This window comes from Lepidochelys kempii, chromosome 25 (assembly GCF_965140265.1).
Source record: "Lepidochelys kempii isolate rLepKem1 chromosome 25, rLepKem1.hap2, whole genome shotgun sequence".
NCBI lineage: Eukaryota > Metazoa > Chordata > Testudines > Cheloniidae > Lepidochelys > Lepidochelys kempii.
The window spans coordinates 7,231,996-7,255,326 of record NC_133280.1 but is presented as its reverse complement, the minus strand read 5'-3'; the positions used below and the strand labels follow the sequence as shown (position 1 = coordinate 7,255,326).

At 45.1% G+C, this 23,331-nt stretch overlaps 1 protein-coding gene across 4 annotated transcripts in view; it reads left to right on the top strand.

Moving 5' to 3' along the window:
- Nucleotides 1-23,331, top strand: part of LOC140903232 (uncharacterized) — a 252,585-nt gene that overhangs the window by 177,811 nt on the left and 51,443 nt on the right. For 2 of the 4 annotated variants that reach the window (XM_073324189.1, XM_073324184.1), the window contains exons 1-2: nt 1,995-2,034; nt 8,574-8,649. The exons of 1 other annotated variant lie outside the window; for it this stretch is intronic. The gene's annotated coding sequence lies outside the window, so the exon portion shown is untranslated. Of the gene's footprint in view, nt 1-1,250; nt 1,374-1,994; nt 2,035-8,573; nt 8,650-23,331 lie in introns of those variants that run through there. One more of the 4 variants, XM_073324185.1, reaches the window with a different exon arrangement.

Sequence of the window (23,331 nt, the reverse complement as noted above, 5' to 3'; positions counted from 1 at the left end):
AACAAAAATTGTCATTTCCAGTGAGACCAGAGTAGTCCCAAACTGTGCCGTAAAACTGAGGGGAAAATTTGAGTGGGGACACACATGAGCCCTACTCAGTGAGCAGGATACCTGCTTCCGGGGCCCTGCTCTTGTAAGGCCGACAGACCCCCACTCGGCAGGTGGGCAGGATCGAACCTCTGGGAAATGCATTAGCCTCTACGGCATGAGCTAAAAGCCACATGGTTCTTAGCTAAGGCTGTAGAGCAGACTCATTAATCTCTCTCTAAGTGATCTTGGTGACACTAGATGGGACAGAGCACCACACCCAGGAAGTGTGTGGGTTACACTGTTGTCTCCCTCAGTAGTGATAGAAGAGGCTAATGTGTTCCCCACTCTGTTTATTAACAGCCATGCCCTTCCAGACCATTCTCCTTCTCCCCCATTAGCTTCTCCGGGGCTCTATAATACCCCAAACGAACAGCTTGTCTTCCTTCGCCAAGGTCCTGATCCAAGCCCTACTGAAGTCAATGGAAATGCCCTAACAGTCTAGAAACTTCTCTGCCACCCTGTTCCCTGTGACAGCCCTGACTTGCTGCCAGTTTGTTTCCCCTCACTTAGCTGCCCCACCCTTCCAGAATCTTCTCCCACCACCCAAAGTCCTTGTAAGTGCCAGTCTGTCAGTGCCACATTCTTCCAGAATCTTCTCTTCTCTCAAGGATTGAACTCACATCCCTGGGTTTAGCAGGCCAATGCTCAACCCACTGAGCTAGCCCTCCCCCTGCCCGTATCTTCAAAGGGAAGCTGTTGCTCTCAACACCTCTCATTTGCTGGACAGTGACACTAGGCTCAGCCCTGCACACAACACAGAAGAAGCCAAGGTTTGTGTGAAACTCGGGATCCACAAACATTTTCACCGTGCTCGTGAATAATTCATAACATGGCCCCACTAATGCTAGAGAACCAAATTCTGCATTTTTAGTCTTAAAAATATGCTTCTAAACTATTCAGCCAGTCCTAGCATTCTGCGTGCAGAGGAAAGAGGGCGTATCATTTTAGTCTCTAGTTCCACTGCCTGTTTTCCTTGCTTTTCCACTAATCAGGAACACATTAGTAAAGGGGCCACTTGAGCCAAAGGCGGGGACACGAAGAAAGTGTGCTGTGTACCTTCAAAGGCCACTGATTCACATTCAGGTTTTCCCATGTAATATATCCTTTGTTCCTTCGCTGGGAAACCTAGCTGTAAACTTTGCAGAGACACAAACACTTTATAAAGGGTATCAATTTGCTGAATCCAGTTTGAGTCATTGACGGTCAAAGGCAGCTACTCGTAAACTATGTGTGTCTATTCTCTGCAAAAGGGCATTTCGAAAGGTTGAATTTTACACAGTACGGTGAGTATGAATATACTTACATAGCTGCATTGCTAAAAGGAGGAATGCTGCATTGTTCTGCTAAGTGCCAGTTTGGTTGTTCTCTCTCTCTCTCTCTTTCCCCCCCTTCCTCTCAGTTTGCAAACAACAGAAATAAATCCTGTAACTAAGAGTCCAAAGGGCATGTATTGGAAATGAGTGGGGGAAATAGGCCAGAATTCTGCAGGGACACAGTTCCACAGATTAAATTAACCCTTTTGCTGATTCATTCTATTGCAACTGGCATTTGAGGTGAAGGCAAGTCACGCACCATGTACTCTTTGTACAATGTACTTTTGTGTTATATTTAAAGGATGTTAGCTAGCAGTGGGAACACCCTTGAAATCCTTTGGCTTGCTCTAAAACTCAAAATATGAATTTTGCAAATGGTCCCTGTCTTGATAATGGGATGAAACCAAACCCCAGATCTAAATACTTCTGAATTCTGGAAAGGTTAAAATCCAAGCCCTGATCTTGGATTTGAAATCAACGACTCTCAACTATTCAGCTATCAAATGGTTAACCAGTGAATGGTGAAGGGAGCCAGGTGGGGTGGAAGAACCAGTGGATGATAAAAACAAACCAGAGTTGACAACGAGAGACATTATAGCTCATTGCAATTAAGCAACAATAGACACCGGAGGTATGAGGTTATACTGTATTCTTAGGCTGTTTTGTGAGGCATTCAAGAAAAGGTCAAGTGTCTTCAGACCCTGAGACATGCAGGGATCCAGTATAACTGCATTTCTAGAATTATGTTGTAGAAATAAGAAAAGGAGTACTTGTGGCACCTTAGAGACTAACAAATTTATTTGAGCATAAGCTTTCATGAGCTACAGCTCACTTCGTCAGATGCATTCAGTGGAAAATACAGTGGGGAGATTTATATACATAGAGAACATGAAACAATGGGTGTTATCATACACACTGTAACGAGAGTGATCAGGTAAGGTGAGCTATTACCAGCAGGAGGGGGGGACCTTTTATAGTGATAATCAAGGTGGACCATTTCCAGCAGTTAACAAGAACGTCTGAGGAACAGTGGAGGGTGGAGGGGGGAATAAACATGGGGAAATAGTTTTACTTTGTATAATGACCCATCCACTCCCAGTCTCTATTCAAGCCTAAGCTAATTGTATCCAGTTTGCAAATTAATTCCAATTCAGCAGTCTCCCGTTGGAGTCTGGTTTTGAAGTTTTTTGTTGAAGAATTGACACTTTTAGGTCTGCAATCAAGTGACCAGAGAGATTGAAGTGTTCGCCAACTGGTTTTTGAATGTTATTATTCTTGATGTCTGATTTGTGTCCATTTATTCTTTTACGTAGAGACTGTCCAGTTTGACCAATGTACATGGCAGAGGGGCATTGCTGGCACATGGTGGCATATATCACATTGGTAGATGTGCAGGTGAAGGAGCCTCTGATAGTGTGGCGGATGTGATTAGGCCCTATAATGGTGTACCCTGAATAGATATGTGGACACAGTTGGCAACGGGCTTTGTTGCAAGGATAGGTTCCTGGGTTAGTGGTTCTGTTGTGCGGTGTGTGGTTGCTGGTGAGTATTTGATGATGCGTTGGGGGCTGAAGGTGATGGCTAGTGGCGTTCTGTTATTTTCTTTGTTGGGCCTGTCCTGTAGTAGGTGACTTCTGGGTAATCTTCTTACTCTGAAACCTGTCATAATGCAGTAATATTATTCTAGAGATACATGTGATATTATGCACTATAAAGCTTTTGATTAGTATACTCACACCCTTCCTTGATGACCTGGTGAGACAAAGGACCAGCCTCACCTCTGGCGTCCCAAAAGAGTTCAGGTCCAGGTTCCTCAATTCTTGAGTAGGAAGTGCAGCGCTTAGAAGAAGCTCGAGCTAAGAGCAGGGCTGGCTCTAGGTTTTTTGCCGCCCCAAGCTAAACAATGTTTGGCGGCCCCACACCCCAGCCCTGGGCTCCCCCCCTCCCCCCCGCCCCAGCCAGTCCGGCGCTGGCAGGGTCGGGGTAAGCAGCGGGGCTCCCAGGCCACACCTCAGCCCAGGATCCCTCCAGCTGGGGCTCCCGCCTCCAGGACCAGCCGGGACTCAGGAGGGCAGAGCCGGGGGGACCGCCCTGGCAGGGGGCTGAGGAGCCGGGGCAGGGCAGCCCCAGAGGGAGCAGAGCCCCAGAGAGTGGGACGCAGGCCCCGCACGGCAGCGCCCCGGGCACCGGTCCCCTCTATGGCCCCGCTGCTGCTCCCGGCCGCCCTGCCGCAGCCCCTGGGCGGCTCGGGCTGCTTCGCCCAGCCCCGGCTGAGGCGCTGGGGGGCGGCCCCCAGCCTGAGTGTCCCAGTCCTTTTGCCACCCCATGCAAAAAAAAAAAAAAAGGGTGGCCCGAATGTCGTCCCTGAAAATGTGCCACCTGAAGCACGTGCTTGGTTTGCTGGAGCCTAGAGTTGGCCCTGGCTAAGAGCTATTGAAGCTAACTTAGAGTTTTACTGAACTAACTGGCTTAAACCTTAAAATGAAGAACTCACAAACTAATAGACTCTAGTAAAACAAAGAACTAAGAACGAAGAAGCTTGGAGCTTAGAAAACTTTGAAAACAACCTTTTGAAGCTCAGATAAACAACTTGCTTGGCATGGTGGGTCACCCCTCTTATAGGTTATGGGTGCTTGAGCCCCCCTTCTATGTCCAAACTTAGTTTCCTTGCCCACCAAAATGTGACACTTCCTCCATAGGCTGGTATTGTACATATTGATGACACATACATGCATATTAATGATATTCAATCATTCTCACATTTGTTATTTTTGTCCTTCTGGTTATTTCAGTTCTTTCCTTGCGGTGTACCTGTTTATAGAGGGTATGAACTTAGGAAAGCCCTCTATACCAACCTGCTTCAACACATCCTTTAGCTATCTATGTTAAAGGTTGCAGCCATATATGGACCTTATGCTTTAACTCATCACTGTCTATCTAGGTGAAAGATCCCAGACATATATATGCTAACTTTGCCTTGGCTCAACATACAGGATGTCACCTGTAGGTCCCTTGCGTTACAGCCAAATTACTTTAATTTAAACTTATAAACCTATTATAATAAAACAAACCATCGAAACCATAAGAAAATAAGAAACCTATAAGAAAAGATATATAGGCAAACAAGCAGGCAACCCCATAAGCTACAGACTAGAGAATATTCGCCTTGATCCTCGTTTTCACAAATTCATGCTGTAAGGGCCATCCTCCCATCATTAGATGTAACATCTGTCTACTGTTCGATATAACACTATGTTTTCAGTTCTTCTGCCTTAGAGGGGATGGTGAAAGCAATTGTCTCTGTGTGTTTTACTGCACTGGTTCTCAAACTGTAGACCTTGATCTCCAAAGGAGTCACTGGCATTTGTCATAGACCCATTCCCTGTCTCTTGGTTTCTGGTTTATGTTAATTTGCTTAAACAATGGCATGTGTTGTTCCTCAGAAGCCCCAAAAACTATTCTAGTGATTCCCATGGTGCCTCCACTGAAGGGGCATTGTGAAAGTAGAATGAATTATGTTGAAATTATAATTCATTAAAGAAATGCTACTTGAAGGGTTTGTTGAAATATAGTTGTCAGGAAGAGAAACATTAAGGAGTGTGAGACAATGGGTTCTCAAACTAATTAACTTAGAGCTCCTACTGAGCTAGGAGATTGGTAAACGTTAGTATGCAAATAAGATATGTACGTATATTTGTCAGTTTCTGCTTTCTTTTGTCTCTGATGTTAAATTGGCTTTGGCTTAGCTGTATATATAAGTTATCTTGAGCCTCAGAGAGGGGCTCACATCTGGGTGCATTAGCAAAGCACTTTGCTAATAAACAGAGTGGTCTGACAAATTATGTGAGTCCTGAATCTGACTTTGACAGCATGTAAACACAGGCAAAATATTCAGAGCAGCAATTGAGGAGGACTTAACTGTGAACAAATGTGCATGAGATTATGCATAAAACTGGTCGCAAATTTATTGACAAAGTGTTTTTTCCATCAGAAAATGCCATTTCTTCTAAATCAAAGCTTTCTGCAGGAGCATGTGCTTTGGACGGAATTTTCTTTTGGAAAAAAATCAAAACAAAGTGTATTAATGAGATTGAAACGTTGCATTTCCACTTTTTTGGAGTAGAACGTTTTGATTTTTCATTTGAAAATGACTTCTTTGCTTTGACATTTATTTTCTATTATAAATGATAACCGAATGTTTAGACGTTGAAATCATAGCACCATGTTTCAGGTTTATCTAAACAGAACATTTTAATTAACCTGTAACAATGTTTTTTTCCAAAAACTTTGTTTCCCTGGATATTTTGAAATTTGACATTTTTGTTCCAATTCAGAATGAAAACAAACTTCAAAATAGTGGAATTTTCCACCAAATGGAAATTCCAGGTCCAGCACAACCCTAGTCGCAACCTTATAAAAGTTGCAAACCCCACGTTATTGCACTGGCAACTGGTGCCTATCGTGGAATGGTGATGGGGGAGCACTGGCTATATCACTCCAACATGGTATTGAGGAAAGGATGGGGGGACCAAATAGTTCATCCAAAGCATTTTTCTAAGATCTATGAAATGTAATGAACATAGTTAATTAATGATACATTAGGAATTAGAATTTATTATTCCCTTCTAAAATCATGGTGTGAGTGAATTTAATGCATGAAAATTTCATGCATTTGCTTGAGCCCAATTTAGGGCTGGCAGGAGCTTAGGAAATTGCCCATACAAAAAGCTCATTGAACACACTACCTCCCTGACCTCTGGCTCCCACTGCTATTCTAGAATCATAGAATCGTAAAACTGGAAGGGACCTGACTCATGGGCAGGACTAAGTATTATCTAGACCATCCCTGACAGGTGTTTGTCCAACCTGCTCTTAAAAATCTCTAATGATGGAGATTCCACAACCTCCCTAGGCAATTTATTCCAGTGCTTAACCACCCTGACTGTTAAGAAGTTTTTCCTCGTGTCCAACCTAAACTGCCCTTGCTGTAATTTAAGCCCATTGCTTTTTGTCCTAACCTCAGAGGTTAAGGAGAACAGTTTTTCTCCCTCCTCTTTGAAACAACCTTTTATGTACCTGAAAACTATTCTCATGTTCTCCTTCAGTCTTCTCTTCTCCAGACTAAACAAACTCAATTTTTTCAATATTTCCTCATAGGTCATGTTTTCTAGACCTTGCATCATTTTTGTTGCTCTCCTCTGGACTTTCTCCAGTTTGTCCACATCTTTCCTGAAATGTGGCGCCCAGAACTGGACACAATACTCCAGTTGAAGCCTAATCAGCGTGGATAGAGCAGAAGAATTACTTCTCGTGTCTAGCTTACACCACTCCTGCTAATACATCCCAGAATGATATTTGCTTTTTTTGCAACAGCATTACACTGTTCACTCATATGTAGTGTGGCAAGGCACCTTCTTGGTCTCACCAGCCTCTGCTGTTTTTAGCCTTGGCAAGATGGGCTTGGGTAAAACAGTCCCTCTTGGTTGCATAGGGGCAGTCCGTTCCTTCTCTCTGCCAGTCTTTTGGCCTTGTTTTTCTCCCTTATGGGAGGGAATGCAGCCTCCCCTCCTGGTGAGGCTCACTGTCTTGCTGCTCCTAACCTACTGGCAGCATGACTCCTTCTCTCCCCCTCTCTCTCAACAGGGGAGGGTTTAAAAAGGTCTCAGGCAGCCCTTAGTTGGAATCAGCTGATCCTAACTGAGATCAGGTAATTCCCTCCCAGCTGATCCTAATTGATCTCTGATAACCCTCTTCTCAGGTGAACCTGATTGACCTGTAGTCACCCCTCCTCAGTTGACAGGGAGGAGGGCCTTTTAACCTTCTGGGACTGTTTTCTATCCCCTCCTTGCAGCTGTCTGTCCTGAGCTTATCACAGTAGCTGGTGATCCACTATCACCCCGAGATCCCTTTCCGCAGTAATCCTTCCTAGGCAGTCATCGCCCATTTTGTATGTGTGCAATGGATTGTTCCTTTCTAAGTGCATTTGTCCTTCTTGAATTTCATCCTATTTACTTCCAACCATTTCTCCAGTTTGTCCAGATCATTTTGAATTTTAATCCTGTCTTCCAAAGCACTTGCAACCCATCCCAGCTTGGTATCGTTCGCAAACTTTGTAAGTGTCCTCTCTATGCCATTATCTAAACCATTGATTCTAGTCCAAGACCCCCGGGCAATTCTGATAAATGTACCTTTGTCCTATTATAAAATAGCCCCTTCTCATTCTAATCTTATGTATCTCTAAAGCACAGACTGTCAGATGATTCTGTGATGGGGACAAGGTTCAAACTACATAACTTCAGATGAGATTTGAATACATGTCCATTGGTGGGAAGCTTATTCATTAATAGAGCTGGGTGAAAAATTTCAATGGCCACTTTCTTTTGCTGGAAAATACAGATTCGGCTCAATCAAAATACTTGGTGAATTTGTATTGAATTCATTGACTTGTTTCAGTCCAAAAACAAAATAAAAACATTTTGATTTGGCATTTTTGAAACAAAATGTTTTGATTTATTTTCAAATAGAAACAGCTTTTTGTTTTGAATTTTACTTCAATTTTATTTTATTTTTTTAAAGACAAACTCTTGAATTTGCCATATTTTTCACAGGGGGAGTGGGAATTCGAAAAAATCAAAACATTTCATTTCAACATTTTCAAAGAGAAATGTTTTGAACTGAAAAATATCAAAACAATGCTTTGTTCAAATTTGACTTCTATTTTAGGTTTGTTTTTTTTTTTAAGTTACGCTCAAACTAAATATTTTTGCTGAAAAATGCAACCAATATCTGTTTCGGGTCAAGCTAAAACAATGTTTTTCTCCAATATCTTGGGTAAGCCAGCGAACCAGTAACCCAGTACAGTGCATTAATGAATAAGCTATGTGAATAACTATTTAAACTCCTTGTAAATTTTCTTCTCTGGCCAGCAGGATTAGTGAGATCAGTTTGTTTCCCAGCTCTAAGACAGAATCAAAGGGTCTGATTATAAATTGTACCCAGCACTTGATTTTTTTGTAAAGATGAGAGGCACTATGCTTTACGATGTATTTTCCTTGATTCACAGGATATGTTAATAAAACTCAGTGCCATTGCTGTATGGAATTCACTTCCATTAACGGAGACAAGATTTATCACTGCTTTGAGGAAGTGACAATTGTGGCTTTTTTACAGGAGTGGTGAACGAAACTCCGCTGTGTTGACTGTCAAGCCACAAACCCATTAATCTGTACAAACAGAAGCTTCAACTGTGAGTCCCTCTTGAACTATTCACTAACATTTTAAAGCGGCTCCAGCACGGGCCTGTATGAACATGCAGTCAGATTGCAACACTCTTTATTCCTTGCTTGGGGTCTAGCCCCTGGGGTGCACATTTCTGATTCACTTATTTGGTGGTTAATATTTAATCTAATGATGACTTATCAAGTGCTTGAGCCTCAGAAGTACTGAGAATCAGCAACTCTGATTCAAGACGAATGGATCAAGCCCTCATTAGCGATGGAATTTATAAGTGCAGGGGCAGCCGGGTTCCAAGTTTTTCTCGTTACATTTGGAAATTAACTGTAGTGTTGGTGAAAGGGGCTGAATTGACAAGGATAGAGACTGGCTTCCTTCAGCTGAAATACTTCACAAACGCACACACAAAATCTACACAAAACACACATTCCCTGCATAGTGGTGGAAATGACCATGCAAGATGCGAGGCAATAATGAATTGGGCTGAAGGCACCACCCTCCTCCAACAACTTGTCCATGATCATTAAGACCCTGGGACAGTAAGGAGAAATGTGTCCGGACATGCAATTAGGGGAATACAACCATCTGACCTGCTCGGTGGCTTGGAGCTATGCAATCCACCGGTGGTGTCTTGTGGGATGGCAGGCACTGAGTTAACTCTGTGCTGGTTCCGCAGGGAATGTCTATATGTTGGAGAACCTATTCATCCAACCATTGACCATGCTGGATCGTACGGCCAGTGATGAGCTGCCAAAATCTTAACAACCAGTTCCCTCCTCACCCCACAAGGGGGTTGTTACCCACCCCTGCCCCCCGGGACTCCTGCCCCATCCAACCCCCTGTGTTCCTTGACCCCCCCGACCCCTGCCCCATCCACCCCCTTCCCATGTCCCCTGACTGCCCCCAGAACTGGGCAAGAGGGTCTCGTGGGCCACCATAGTGGGTGCCCACCCCACCCCACCCCTAAGAGCCAGAGGGACCTGCTGGGGGGCAAGGTGAGCAGCTCCCAGGAAGCATCCGGCAGGTCCCTCCAGCCGCTCCCCCCACTGATCACATCAAAAGTGTGGCCTTAGGTGCCGACTCCGTGGGTGCTCCGGGGCTGGAGCACCCATGGGGGAAATTTGGTAGGTGCAGAGCAACCACCGGCAGCTCCCCGCCCCACACCCGGCCCCAGCTCACCTCACCTCCGCTCCGCCTCCGCCCCTGAATGCGCCATCCCGCTCTGCTTCTCCGTGCCCCAGCAGCTCCCCATGAATCAGCTGTTCAGCGGGAAGCCGGGGAGGGCTGAGAAGCAGGTGGCGGCTTCCCACTCAGGCCCAGGGTGGCGGAGGTGAGCTGGGGTGGGGAGCGTTTCCCCTGCGCCCCCCTCCAGGTTACCTGCTGCGGCGCGGGTGGCCCTCCTCGCACCCCCCCCCACCCCAGCTCACCTCCGCCTCCCTGGGCCTGAGCGGGAAGCTGCCGCCTGCTTCTCAGCCTGCCCCGGCTTCCCACGCGAACAGCTGATTTGTGGGAAGCCTGCGGGGGCGGAGAAGCAGAGCGGGGTAGCACGTTCACAGGAGGAGGCGGAACGGAGGTGAGGCGAGCTGGGGCCGGGGTGGGGCAGGGAGCTGCCAGTGGGTGCTCTGCACCCACCAAATTTTACCCTTGGGTGCTCCAGCCCTGGAGCACCCGTGGAGTCGGCACCTAAGGCGCCACTTTTGGCCGGTTAAATTTAGAAGCCCTTTTAGAACTGGTTGCCCCTTGCGGAACAACCGGTTCTAAAAGGGCTTCTAAATTTAACAACCGGTTCTAGCGAACCAGTGCGAATTGGCTCCAGCTCACCACTGCTGCCACCACAACCAACCCCTGGCCTGTGCCAAGCTCCGCTCTTTGCAGCATGCCATGCCCGACATTGCCCCACGGTTACCAACAGAGTAGACTGTGACAGGGCAGCAGCATTTCGAACAGGTTAGAATATGATCAGTGGTATGGCAGAGACCCTACTCTGAATATTAGCCAAGGGCTCCTGCTCACCAAGCTGGTCAGAGCCTGTGTGCGCCCTCAAGCTCTGTAAGAATGCAGACAGTCGCTTCTGGGCAGCTATGGGCAAGGCAAACTGTCCCCCCCTCTCTGAATTCCACGCCTTAATAAACACGCCTGTTATTAACTAGGCCTGGGTCTGCTGGGTGTCTGTTCCTTTGATTCTGGGGTCATTGCCAGAAAGAGAAGTACACAACTGCTACTCTGAAACCTGACAACTGTGACAGTAAGATTTACTGCCTACTTACAGCCAGCTTAAAGTTCCTCTTGTCCTATTCATGCCGACTAAGTGGGTGTATGTGCACAGCCCGAGTTGCAAAGGATCTGGACATCTCATCTGGCTCATTTACTTGTTCTGTGGCAGAGCTCTGATCAAAGGTATTGAATATTCTCACTGTGAAATGTGCATTCATAAATCGTCCTCTTTTTCATCTGATTAACTGCTTTGGTGGAAGTGGTCTGGCCTTAGGTTTTCGGGTACAGTGTAGTCTCTGAACTAAGTAGTGTATCAGATACGATGTACAGCAATAGAGTTCATAGTATACAAAAAAGCCTCTGGATTAAAAGAATAGTATTAGGTTGCAAAGTCAAGCACTCAAAAGTTAGGAAATGCCAGAATTATGGTTGCCTTGTGCAACCTTAATTCAGCTCCCTTGTGCATATACATTATGAAACAGGGCTGAATTGCCTGATCACTTACTATTTTTCCATAGGCTACCCCACTAGCCCCTGATCTGCTAGCTCCCAACCCTCTGCCCCTGACCACCTTCAGCTCCCAGTCCCAGTCTCCATCCCTCGTCAGTCCCGGTCTCCCACACCCCAACTCCAAGTCTCAGTTTCCCACCCCAAGGATTTCTTGTCCCAATCTGTTCCCCACCCCCCAGGTCTGGCTCTTGTCCCCTCTGCACTCAGATTAGGCATCCTCCTCCTCCATATTGCCTGAGCCCAGCAGCGAGGGCAACGGGAGCACAGGAGACACTGTCTCCTTGCTTTCAGTTCCACTGTCTGGCCCCAGACCTGAACAGACCCAACAAGCCACAGCTGCAATAGCAGGAAAATTTGGCTGGGCTTGGCGCATGCTCAGTGCAGATGAACTCTTTTGCAGCTAAAAGCTCAGCTCAGCAAATCTCTGCTGCACATGTGTGGTCTCTGATTTTTTTTTCAGAGGCTTAGCAAATGGCCAAAGTTGGGTGCATTTTGATAAGGTGGCAAAGGGCACATCCCTGCCACAGAAGCCACCCCCCCAGCCAAATGTCAAGTCCCTGTCCCAAAGCTGGGGGGCACTCGAGCTTCTCAAAGAAGAGGTTGGCCAACATTTTTAAGACAGGCAGCCCAAAGTGCTTTTTCACTAGCCTCATTCTTGGAAATGGCTGAAGAATCTTGGCTGAAATTTTCCAAAAAATTCAGTCTGTGGCAGACCCATCACGGGTCTTCTCCTGTTGACCATGTCCATGGCAAAGGGTATTAAAATCTGAAACCAACTCAGTGCTGGGTTTGTGGCACTTAATGCTGAGCAAATAGTGTTGGTGAAGGCTCCCCAAACAGTCGCATCCAGCAGTTCGCTGAAACCAGAGGGACTGTAATGCAGTTTCTGATCTGTGAGTGAGTGGTGATTGTGGTGGTGGGGTGTTGGTGGGTGGTTTTTTTGAGGGGTGGGGGTAAGCTGGGGAATCCATACGGATGATAACATTCAGATATGAACTTCATGCATGAGTTCAGTCCTGAGATTTCTCATTGCTTAATAGTTAAATCATTAGTTAAGCTAGCTGGCAGATAAAAGCAGCCTGGATTTATCAAGTTTTATTGCTGGTCCACACTACCACTTAAATCTATGTAAATTACATCACTCAGGGTGAGAAAAAGACACCCCCCCCCCCGAGCGATGTAAGTTACATTGACTTAAGCGCTGTCCACATCTCGCAATGTCAGGGGGAGATGCTCTTCCACCAACATAGCTTCCGCCTCTCACGGAGGTGGAGTCATTAGGCCCATGGGAGAACGCGCTCCTGTCAGAATAGTGTAGACTTGCCCTGAGACTACAAATCACTCATCAGGATTTCTGGTGGTTTCCCATTCACACAGAACACCAGGCTGGGAAGAGGGTCCTGCAGAATCATGATTTAGTCACTGTATTAGAGGTAAGGACTCTATCTACCTGAAATCCCATACAGGGGTTAGAAATGTCTTCCTTATACCCTGTGTGTGGGAATTGGCTATATTGCAAACATAAGAACATAAGAACGGACATACTGGGTCAGACCAAAGGACCGACTAGCCCAGTTTCCTGTCTTCTGATAGAGGCCAGTGCCAGGTGCCCCAGAGGGAATGAACAGAACAGGGAATCATCAGGTGATCCAGCCCCATGCAAAAATGCACGGCTTAATGTACCAGCCTAGCTCCACCAGTCCCACCGCTGGAAGAAGCTGTAGTGGAGACAGGATGTGAGAGTTTTCAGACCAAATAATTGGAAGCACATCGGAGCCCACCCCTGTATCCTGCTGTCACCAATGGAACGAAACGGGCGGGCACCCGTGGTGAACTGGGCACCTCACCGATTTTCCAGTTTGCTGACAGTTCTGACTCAAAACCTTTTGCTTTGGGGAATTAACGTATTTAATGAAATGTTTTGACTTTTTCGGAGTTTTTTAACTGAAACAACTTGGCGAAACTGACACGAATTCACAAAATGCTTTCATGTTGCCGAATCTGCATTTTATGCCAGAAAAATTTGGCATAAATTTGGCTCGAGCTATGGGTTGTGGTTTTGGCAGCAAAAATGCAGCCTTTCCTGGGACAACTTTCTTAGTAACCCAGACAGTGGTGGGTTGGCTTATGGTCCAAAGCAGGGAGTTGATGTCCTTAATACGTTTTTATCCTAGCTAGTATACCTGCGGATAGTTTAATTTCACACAAATGTCTAATCCTTTTGTTGAAATTCTGCTAAGCTCTTGGCCTCAACATCTTGTGGCAATGAGTTCCTCATGTTAAATACATCTCATGTAGAAAATTATTTCCTCTTAACTTTAATTAAAGTGCATACATACATAAAGTTTGTTGCCTTTTAATTATATTTAGTTTCCTGTCTGCTCATATTACCAGGGACACAGGGTAAATAGGTGGACTTGATTTACCTTCTCTAAACCATTAATTATTGTTACTTCTAGCATGTCTCACATGATTAATGTCTTCTCTAAAAATGAAGTATTCCTAGCAATCTCTCCTCAGATGGAAACCATTCCAAGACCCTTGTCATTTTCTATTTCTGATTTATACTTTCTGGGATAAAAAGAAAAGGAGTACTTGTGGCACCTTAGAGACTAACCAATTTATTTGAGCATGAGCTTTCGTGAGCTACAGCTCACTTCATCGGTTGCATCCGATGAAGTGAGCTGTAGCTCACGAAAGCTCATGCTCAAATAAATTGGTTAGTCTCTAAGGTGCCACAAGTACTCCTTTTCTTTTTGCGAATACAGACTAACACGGCTGTTACTCTGAAACCTGTCATTTCTGAGATAAGGTGACCAGAATTGAACATAATATTTAAGGTGGGAATGTGCCATCACTTTCTATAATTAATGGCATGATAATATTTTCAGCATTATGGCTCATTTTCGCATACAACCTAATGTCTTACTGCTCACTGAGCATGTGTTCGTAATGAGATCTCTACAATGAAGCTTGGGTCTTCCAGCAGATTTAGGACCCATCAATGTCTATGAGTAGTTCAAACTTTTTCTTCTAATGGATATCACCTTGCACTTGTCTACATTTACTTTCATCTGACATCATAGAATCATAGAATATCAGGGTTGGAAGAGACCTTAGGAGGTCATCTAGTCCAATCCCCTGCTCAGAGCAGGATCAACACCAACTAAATCATCCCAGCCAGGGTTTTGTCAAGCCGGGCCTTAAAAACCTCTAAGGATGGAGATTCCACCACCTCCCTAGGGAACCCATTCCAGGGTTTCACCACCCTCATGTTGCACAGGTAAATAGTGTCATGACCTGCCCCTTCCTTGGCTCACACCTTATTCAGCACTGGGGTGTCTCTAGGGTGCTAGAACAGCCTCTTTATTGGACAGTTGTGGCTATTTTTCTTAACTCTATTTTGAGGGCCCTGCCGATCTCTTTAAAACCCCCCGACTGACCACATCTCTGACTCCTGGGTTTGACAAAACACTACACTTTTATTTAACCCATGTAAACATAACATAACCAACACACTAGTGTTCAGTAACATTCCTACTTCCTAGTGCAATAGGGCCTGCCTCATCTTATAAGAGCCCGGCAGTTCTTCCCCTCATGAGCCTCTGTGAGCCTGCTCCCTCCCTCAGAGGAGCCAACTAACAATCCTTCAAATTCACGCTCCCGCTCCCCCACAAAATCTGAACAAGCAGTCTGAGTAGTGCTTCCGTCCAGGGATCCCAGCCTCTGTGTCTCCATGCACCCAGCACCATGTGGTCCTTTTGCCCTTTGTCCCACAACATACCCCATCATACAATTTTGCTTGTCATTTCTCCTATGACAGCATCTCAGATGAAACTATTTTCAAATCAACATAGTTCCTCCCCGACACGTAGCTTTGTTAGGTCCTTGGAAATTTCTCAAAATCCTCTCTAGTCTTGACAAACCTAAATACTTTTGAATTCCATAAATGTTATGTCATTCACTGTTTACCCTCTCTTCCAGATCATTACTAAATAATCCTGCCTCTTGTTCATACTCTTGGGACACACAGCTATCAACCTTGCTGTGCTGAAAATTGACCATTTATTCCTACTCTTTGCTTTTAAACATTTAACAAGCTTCTCATCCAGGACGGAACTCTTCCTCTCACTCCATAGCTACTTAGCCATTCATGCTGCTTTGACCCCAGCATGTTTATCTAACTCTGTATTTTCATGACCAACTTTCCCTAGCAAAAAAAAGAAATACACACACCTGATTTTGATCTTTGTGACAGGTACTCAAATCATCCTAGGGATGGGACATTTTCTGCGTGACTCTTACAATACAGACACATCTGATCCGTGTGATTCATTCTCAGGTCATCTGATTTATTTATTTTGCTGCAGTGGAAGGCTTCTGGGACTGCATACATTAAAATAAAATCAAGAAACAAACACTGCAATTGAATGGTTTGCATTTTCCTGATATTCCTCATCAGGCTTAAGAATTTGAGGTAAATGCATCAAGTTTGAACTTGCCAGACAGTAGGAGATTACTGCAGCTCCAGGCATGTGCTTGTTGATTTTGTTTAGTCAATGCCAGCCTCTATGTATCTTCGGGGTAGCTTCAGGTTCCAAACTCATCTCTCTCGCAGTCATCTCTTGTTTTTCTCAGGGAGGAAGAACTGAGTTCATGGCAGGTTAAAATGTAGTAACAAGATCAGATGGCAGTGACACACAGGTGAGCGTGAAATCACAGAAACATAGAATATCAGGGTTGGAAGGGACCTCAGGAGGTCATCTAGTCCAACCCCCTGCTCAAAGCAGGACCAATCCCCAATTTTTGCCCCATATCCCTAAATGGCCCCCTCAAGGATTGAACTCACAACCCTGGAAATCATTTCACCTCTAGAAACCAAGGCTCCAGTTCTGACTCTGGGCATAAGTGAACATGCATTTGGTGTCCACAGCATGGTCCTTATACGTACGCATCACAAAATCACCCTGCATGATTGACTTCGGGCTGGAATGGAAGGGCAGGCAAAGGGTCAGGAATATGGTTAATCAGCAGAACTGTCTGGGGACCCAGGACAGGGATAGCAGGGGTGCTGTAGGCCTGGATTTAGCTGCTTTGGCAGAACTGGGAGGAAACAAGGGCAAGACTCGCTACCACAAGGTGCTGCTGCTAAAGACTGAGATGTAAAGAAGATGGAGAAAAGTTGTTCTCTTTTGCCACAGAGGGCAGGACAAGAGGCCCTCGGCTCAAATGACAGAAGAGCAGATTTAGATCAAATCTCAGGAAAAACTTCCTAACTGTAAGAACAGTAGGACAATGGAACAGACTGCTGAGGGAGGTCATAGAAGCTCTTTTTCTGGAGGTTTTCAAAAGGAGGCTGGATAGTCACCTGTCTTGGATGGTTTAGACACCACAAATCCTGCATCTTGGCAGGGTCTAGACTAGATGTCCCTTGTAACCCTGTGGGTCTCTGATTCCAAGACTGAGCTGTATTAGCAGAGCAGTGTTTGCAGAAAGTCCAGAAAGTGGAACTATCCACTATAACGTCCACTTTCGGAAACCCACATTTGCAGTAGACTTGTGGTGTCTGTCTTTAGACAAATGTGTTTCTAAACAAGGGGGAGGGGTTGCAGCAACTAAATGTTAAGCTGCAGGGACTGATCTATCCAGCCCTTTTTTAAAGCAGCTTTTTCCTTTTCATAATGGACTGTGAGCCTTTGTTAAATTCTTAGGAGAACATAGCTTTGAGCAGGGGGTTGGACTAGATGACCTCCTGAGGTCTCTTCCAACCCTAATCGTCTATGATTGTATGATAGACTAGAAGTGTCAGAAAATGAATGGGCAAGGAGTGAAGTGGAGACAATTATATAAGGCATCATGTATATTTCCTGGTGCCCCTTCCCTGACTCTGCCAGCCATGAGTGGGAGGTGTCACCTTTAAACCTAAATCTGCACCAGTTTTCACCTTAATCATCTTGATCGATCGGTCCTTCAGCCCTCATATAGATTGTGCTGATCACAACACGTCTTCCATTCTTCTCTTATCCTGGCCTTCCTTCTCCATGTGCCACCATGCCTTTTCACAATGAAATCTTCCCATCAATTTGGAGGTCGGTCGAGTGGTCATTTCAGTTCCTGTGGGTACCACTTGGCAACAGCTGCAGTCCATCGATTGTCAGTGAGCCTAGCTATATGCCCGGCCCATCGCATTTTACTGCTTTCAACAACGATGTCCTGCACTCCACTCTGCTGCCTGATCTCTTCAATGGGGAGTCGGTCGCGGATTGAAATCCCCAGAATTCTTCTTTTCGTCGTCCTCTTTGTGACAGACAATTGTTGCTCCTCTATTTTTGCCAGCACCGTGTTTTGCTGCCTTACAACATTGCCGGCAGTACTGTTGAGTTGAAGAGGTTGGCATGTGTTGCCTTGTTGATTTTTCCTTGGAGGATATCCTTGATAGAACTAAATATATGCCAACCAGCTTTCTTTCTTCGTGAAAGTTCAGCTTCCTGATCGTGACGCATGTTAATTTTTTGACCCAAATAAATGTATTGTTCAGATTCTTCTATTTGTTCTCCCTTGACTATTATTGGGACTTTGGGCAAGGCATCAGACCGCATACATTTCAATTTAGAATGGTTCATTTTCAGTCCAACTTGGCTGCTTTTCGTGGTGAGTTCCTGCAGCATTTTCTGTAGTTTGATAGTGTTTTCGGCATTCAACATGATATCATCCGCGAATCTGAGGTGGTTTAACTGCTCTCCATTGATGCTGATTCCACCCTTCCAGTACATCTGCCTCATTACCATTTCAAGACTGGCTGTGAAGCATTATGGTGAAACCGTTTCTCCTTGTTTCACACCTTTTTTGACAGGGATGCAAAGGGGAGTGTTGAACAGTTATATCCGTAGTGCAGTCAGAGTTTGCTTCCTTTAGTAGGTTTCAGAGTAGCAGCCATGTTAGTCTGTATCTGCAAAAAGAAAAGGAGTACTTGTGGCACATTAGAGACTAACCAATTTATTTGAGCATAAGCTTTCGTGAGCTACAGCTCACTTCCTCAGACGCATATAGTGGAAAATACAATGGGGAGATTTATATACACAGAGAACATGAAACAATGGGTGTTACCATACACACTGTAAGAAGAGTGATCAGGTAAGGTGAGCTATTACCAGCAGGAGAGCGGGGGACGGGACGGGACGGACCTTTTGTAGTGATAATCAAGGTGGGCCATTTCCAGCAGTTGACAAGAACGTCTGAGGAACAGTGTGGGTGGGGAATAAACATGTAGTTTGATGTAGTTTGTGTCAATGCCCTGCTCTGCAAGAGCTTTCAGCACTGCATTGATCTCTGGCCTTAAATTGTATGACTCCGATGTCCAAAAAAGTGTATTAAAAACAAAACGGACACACACAAATTGGGCCTGGTAGCCTATTCTTATGAGGTTATATTGTGAGATTCTCTGCTTCTAGTTTGGCCAAAATATCACAAAATCTACTCTTATCCTGTAAAACTACCCTGTACTTTAGCTGGAATAAATTACTTTGTTCTGATTATTATCAGGCTATGAGGTTTCTTTATTCAAAATTACCCACTAAAGAGTAACAATGGGCAAATTCATCCATAGTGTAAACCCATTTGCTTTAGAGGATTGACACCAGAGAAGAATTTGGCAGCCCAAAGTGTTTTCTGGTTAAAATAACCTTAAGGATTCTAGTTTGCCTGAGTCTAAACAATTGAATCTGATATGATTAGGTCATCTTTTTGATGGGCTAATTTAATTATGTATATTTAAAAAAGCTTTTCCGTGCAGCTGACAAATTTTATATTTCTGTTGAGTCAGGCAGATGAAGGTACAGATATCATTTATGTGGGATTTCGTACTTAATTTGATCATACTATGAATAGACTTGGCAGAATGATTTTTTTCTATTTTTATCTATATATTTTCACAGTGGTGGGAAATTAGGGGTGAGGTCACAACAGCAGGAGCCAGACAATAATCGAATGACGGTAAAGTTGAGGTTCAAAAAGTTAAAGCTTTGTCACCGTTAAAACACAAATTGTCAACATCAAATGCAACATATACAAAGTACATATCTTTAAATCACACTCTAAGTTCTCAAGCAGTGTTTTTCTTTCTTTGCCGTTCTGTAAATTTAGTTGGTTTGTGTGTGTGCAGTGAAATTGACGTTACATGCAAAAAATCGAATCCTTCCGAGCCTGAGTTCATTAATGAATATTTCAATTGATTGTAGGGGCACAAGAAAGAAAAAAAAATTGACCACTTGTGGAGGGCACATTCTGTGCCCCTGTGCCCCTGGGACTGGAGGTGCTGACTCTCCTTTCCCCATGGCCCTGGGGACAGCCTGGAGAACTCATGTTTACAAGCGGAGCTTGTTCCTTCCTTTTGGCACCAAGAACATCTTAGTCAGAAAAGGCCAGAGTGAAAGTTTTGGGGAGGGACCTTAGATAAATTGTATGTGAATTTCACTCCAAGGGACAGCATTTAAGATGTTGAAAGCTTTGGTGTGGTTAGGGATCTTGTTTCACATTGATTGTTATAACCTAAAGCCCAGGGCTTGGGAAACTGTTTCCGTTTCACAAATTGTTATTGTTGTATGAACTTTGGGCCTTCCGTGGCTTTTGAAAGTGGGAGATTGACAGACTTTAACTCGAGCCCAGGCACAGAGCCATCTCCTCCACCCAGCATGCTGCACCTCCATCCGGACTTGCAGCATTCCTCTTAGGCCAGCCCTGGGCCCCTCCTGGGTAGACAATGCAAACCGAGCCTAATTGCACTTTGGTTTGAACATAAGAATTGGTATATCAGATCAAACCTCAGGTATTGCTAATCTCATAGCCTGCAACTGCTTACCAAACAAACAAAGCATTGGTCAGTCCTGCAGCCTGAAACTAGAATCAGAGTATTTGTCCATCTAGTGCAGTACTCTATCTCCAAGCACTGATGTTTCAAAGGAAGTGGAAACATCTATAATTTACCTGAGAGACAAGGTGGGGGAGGAAATATATTTTATGGGACCAACTTCTGTTGGGGACAGAGACAAGCTTTTGAACTTCACAGAGCTCCTTCTCAGGTGTGGGAAAGGTACTCCGAGTGTCACAGCTAAATACAAGGTCGAACAATTTAATTTAGTGTAAATTGTTCCACCTTGTATTTAGCTGGGACACTCTGATGACCTTTCCCAGTCCTGAAGAAGAGCTCTGTGCAGCTCGAAAACTTATCTCTCTCACCAACAGACGTTGGTCCAATAAAAGACATTACCTCACCCACCATGCCTCTCATCCTGGAACTGACACAGCTAGAACACTGCATATCATTTCCTTGGTCAATTGTGCAATGCTACAGTTGGGGGAAATAATTCCTTCCTGACCCCTGCAAGGGATCATCTTATACCCTGAAACATGACACTTGACCACCCTCATTGTAGCTTGCATAACGATAAATGTTGCTAGAGTTCAGGACATTTTTATTTCCATGGTGATTATTTATACTAACTTCATAGCAGAGGTAGGCTGCAAGAATTAGATCCCAATATGCATCCAGATTTTTCCCAACATTTAGTGGGGTTCTGATACATGTTTTGGGTTCAAGTCCATCTCTAATTCACACTAATTCACCAGTTGTTATAAAGGTTGGTATTAGCATGGGTGGTGATATGCAAATAAGCTGATTAATATTCAGCCGGGTCTGCTTCTGTTGATGTTTGTGTAAAGCCCTTTGTGAACTCCGGGAGGTGGAGTACCTACGCCAACCTACGCCCCAGTGCAGAAGTGTACAGAAGCCCTCAGAGAGTGAACTAACTGCTTGGGGGATAACAAAGGGTTCTCCCATTAAATCTGACCTCTGAGTGTTGATAAAATATCACTGTCTATAACAGGGGCTGGCCTTCCCCCAGTAAAACCAAAAAGAGTGTGTGCTAATATATATCCAAAACTCCCCCCCGCCTTCCTGGGGTGCTATATTAATCTCCACACCCAGCTATTTGGGCCCCAATGCCTCCTGTTAGGATTTCTGACTTGTCCCTTTGAGCTTCCAGGGAAGGTCAGGAGTTGCATATCAGTCTACTGGGTAAGTTGGCCAGGTACCAAAAGCCACCTGCCAAACACACCCAACTTCTTAACCCCTGCTGGCTCTGGATACATTCCTGCAGTAGACACAAAAGTAACAGATTTCATTTCTAGGAACTAATGCATGGTGGGATACTTTAAATCTTGGTTGATTCTCACTCTTAATCCTGGAGGGCCATTTTACTTTGTCACAAAATCATTAAACTCCGAGCAACAATTTAAAAGTAGATCTGCTGAGAGCATAATAAAATGACCGAAATCAACTTCAAAAGGCCTCTCCACCACCTAGGCTTTGGCACGCTCCCTCAGCAAAAGCCTGGGCAAAAGATGAACTTTGTGTGGTTATTATCTTGGGTAAATGGAATGATCGACCTTGGATGAAACTGCACTAAAATGGTATGGCAGCTAAATGCTACTCAAGGCACCTAACTCCTGGGAACTTGGTGGTGATTAGGAATTTGATGGTTACGATGTACTGTTAACATTTAAAGTGGAAGATCAAGAGGTCCCATCAATGCCCTGAGTGGGTATAAGCAAACAAATCTCAGTCTTACGAAAGCTCACTCTCCTTTGTATTCAGTCTCTTCCCTTCATGCCTGCACAAGACACGCTGTACCCGTTGCAAACAACCGCAGGCTGTTTGCAGATTCGTAACCTGAGGCGCTGGGGTTGCCATAGTGGTGACTCCTAATGACTACCGCTGTAGAATGTCCCAAGTCACAAAGTTGAGATCCAGATCTGGAGCCAAACATCCCCACCTCTCAGGGCAACCTGCTTCCTGATATGCCTGACGTGCAGGTTCGTTGCCGTCATTGTGGAACAGAAGACAGGCATGAAGTATGGTGGCTTTGTACTGTGATCTTATTTTCTGATAGCACCCAGAAGCCTCCAAAGATGCGATGTTTCATGCCCCATTCGTCTGATGGCACATACCCCAACCTGGGCCTGGCCCACGCCACACTTCACCCTTTGCAGTACACTGTGGCCTGTGCGTGAATGGTGCTTGCCACATGTGCGGGTCAGCTGAGTGGTGCTGACCTGAATGCATTGCCAGATGTTATCTCCCAGCAGTGGACACGGCAGCACGCAGCTGAGACACCTGCCATGTTGCTAAGGGTCTGTGTTGTTTTCTGGGTCTGTGTCATGGGGTCCACTCTTCCCCTCCTGGCTGCTCTGGAATTAGCTCTTTTCAGGCCCAATGCCCCCTTCTGACACTCATTTGTGTGCCCTGCCATCCCCCATGACTCAGGATGCTCCCTCTTTGTGGCTTGGCCCTCAGGCCAGGTCACTGTGTATTTTCCTCTTCTGGGGTATCAAAGTCGCTCCATACACACGGTCTCTGGTTCACTACCCAGATTATGCCATTTCCCAAGAGACTGGTAAGGGGAACCCAGACCAACTCTCTACTGCAGGTTGCAGCTCAGGGACCCTCTGATCAGCAACCAAGGTCTGCACCATCTTAAACCTTACTGGCCTCTCCCTGAGCCTTTTCCTGTACCCTCTCCCCTAGGTTTCCCTCCTTCTCTCGCTAATGTCCAGAGAGTGGCTGCAGCCTCCCTCACTGCAGCCGCCTTCTGCTCCCAGCTGCCTGGCTTTATCCTAGCCCCACCTGGTCCTTCTCAGCTGGGCTCCATCATTATTTCGGGGTTACTTTGACCACCTAATTCCCCTCAGCTGTGGCCCATCTGGTTAATTGGCCTCTTCTCCACCTCATTAACCCCTTCTAGGCTAGTGTGGGGTGAACATCCCATCAGAGTCTGGAACAATGTTATTCTCATGCTGGAATTTTGGGGATTGAGTGTCATAGCCTGGCTGAGGCAGATCCAGGGAATATGGATCAGGCTCTGATCCTGATTCCAAATGCTGCATTGCTTTACACAGTTTAATACATACCAAGGAT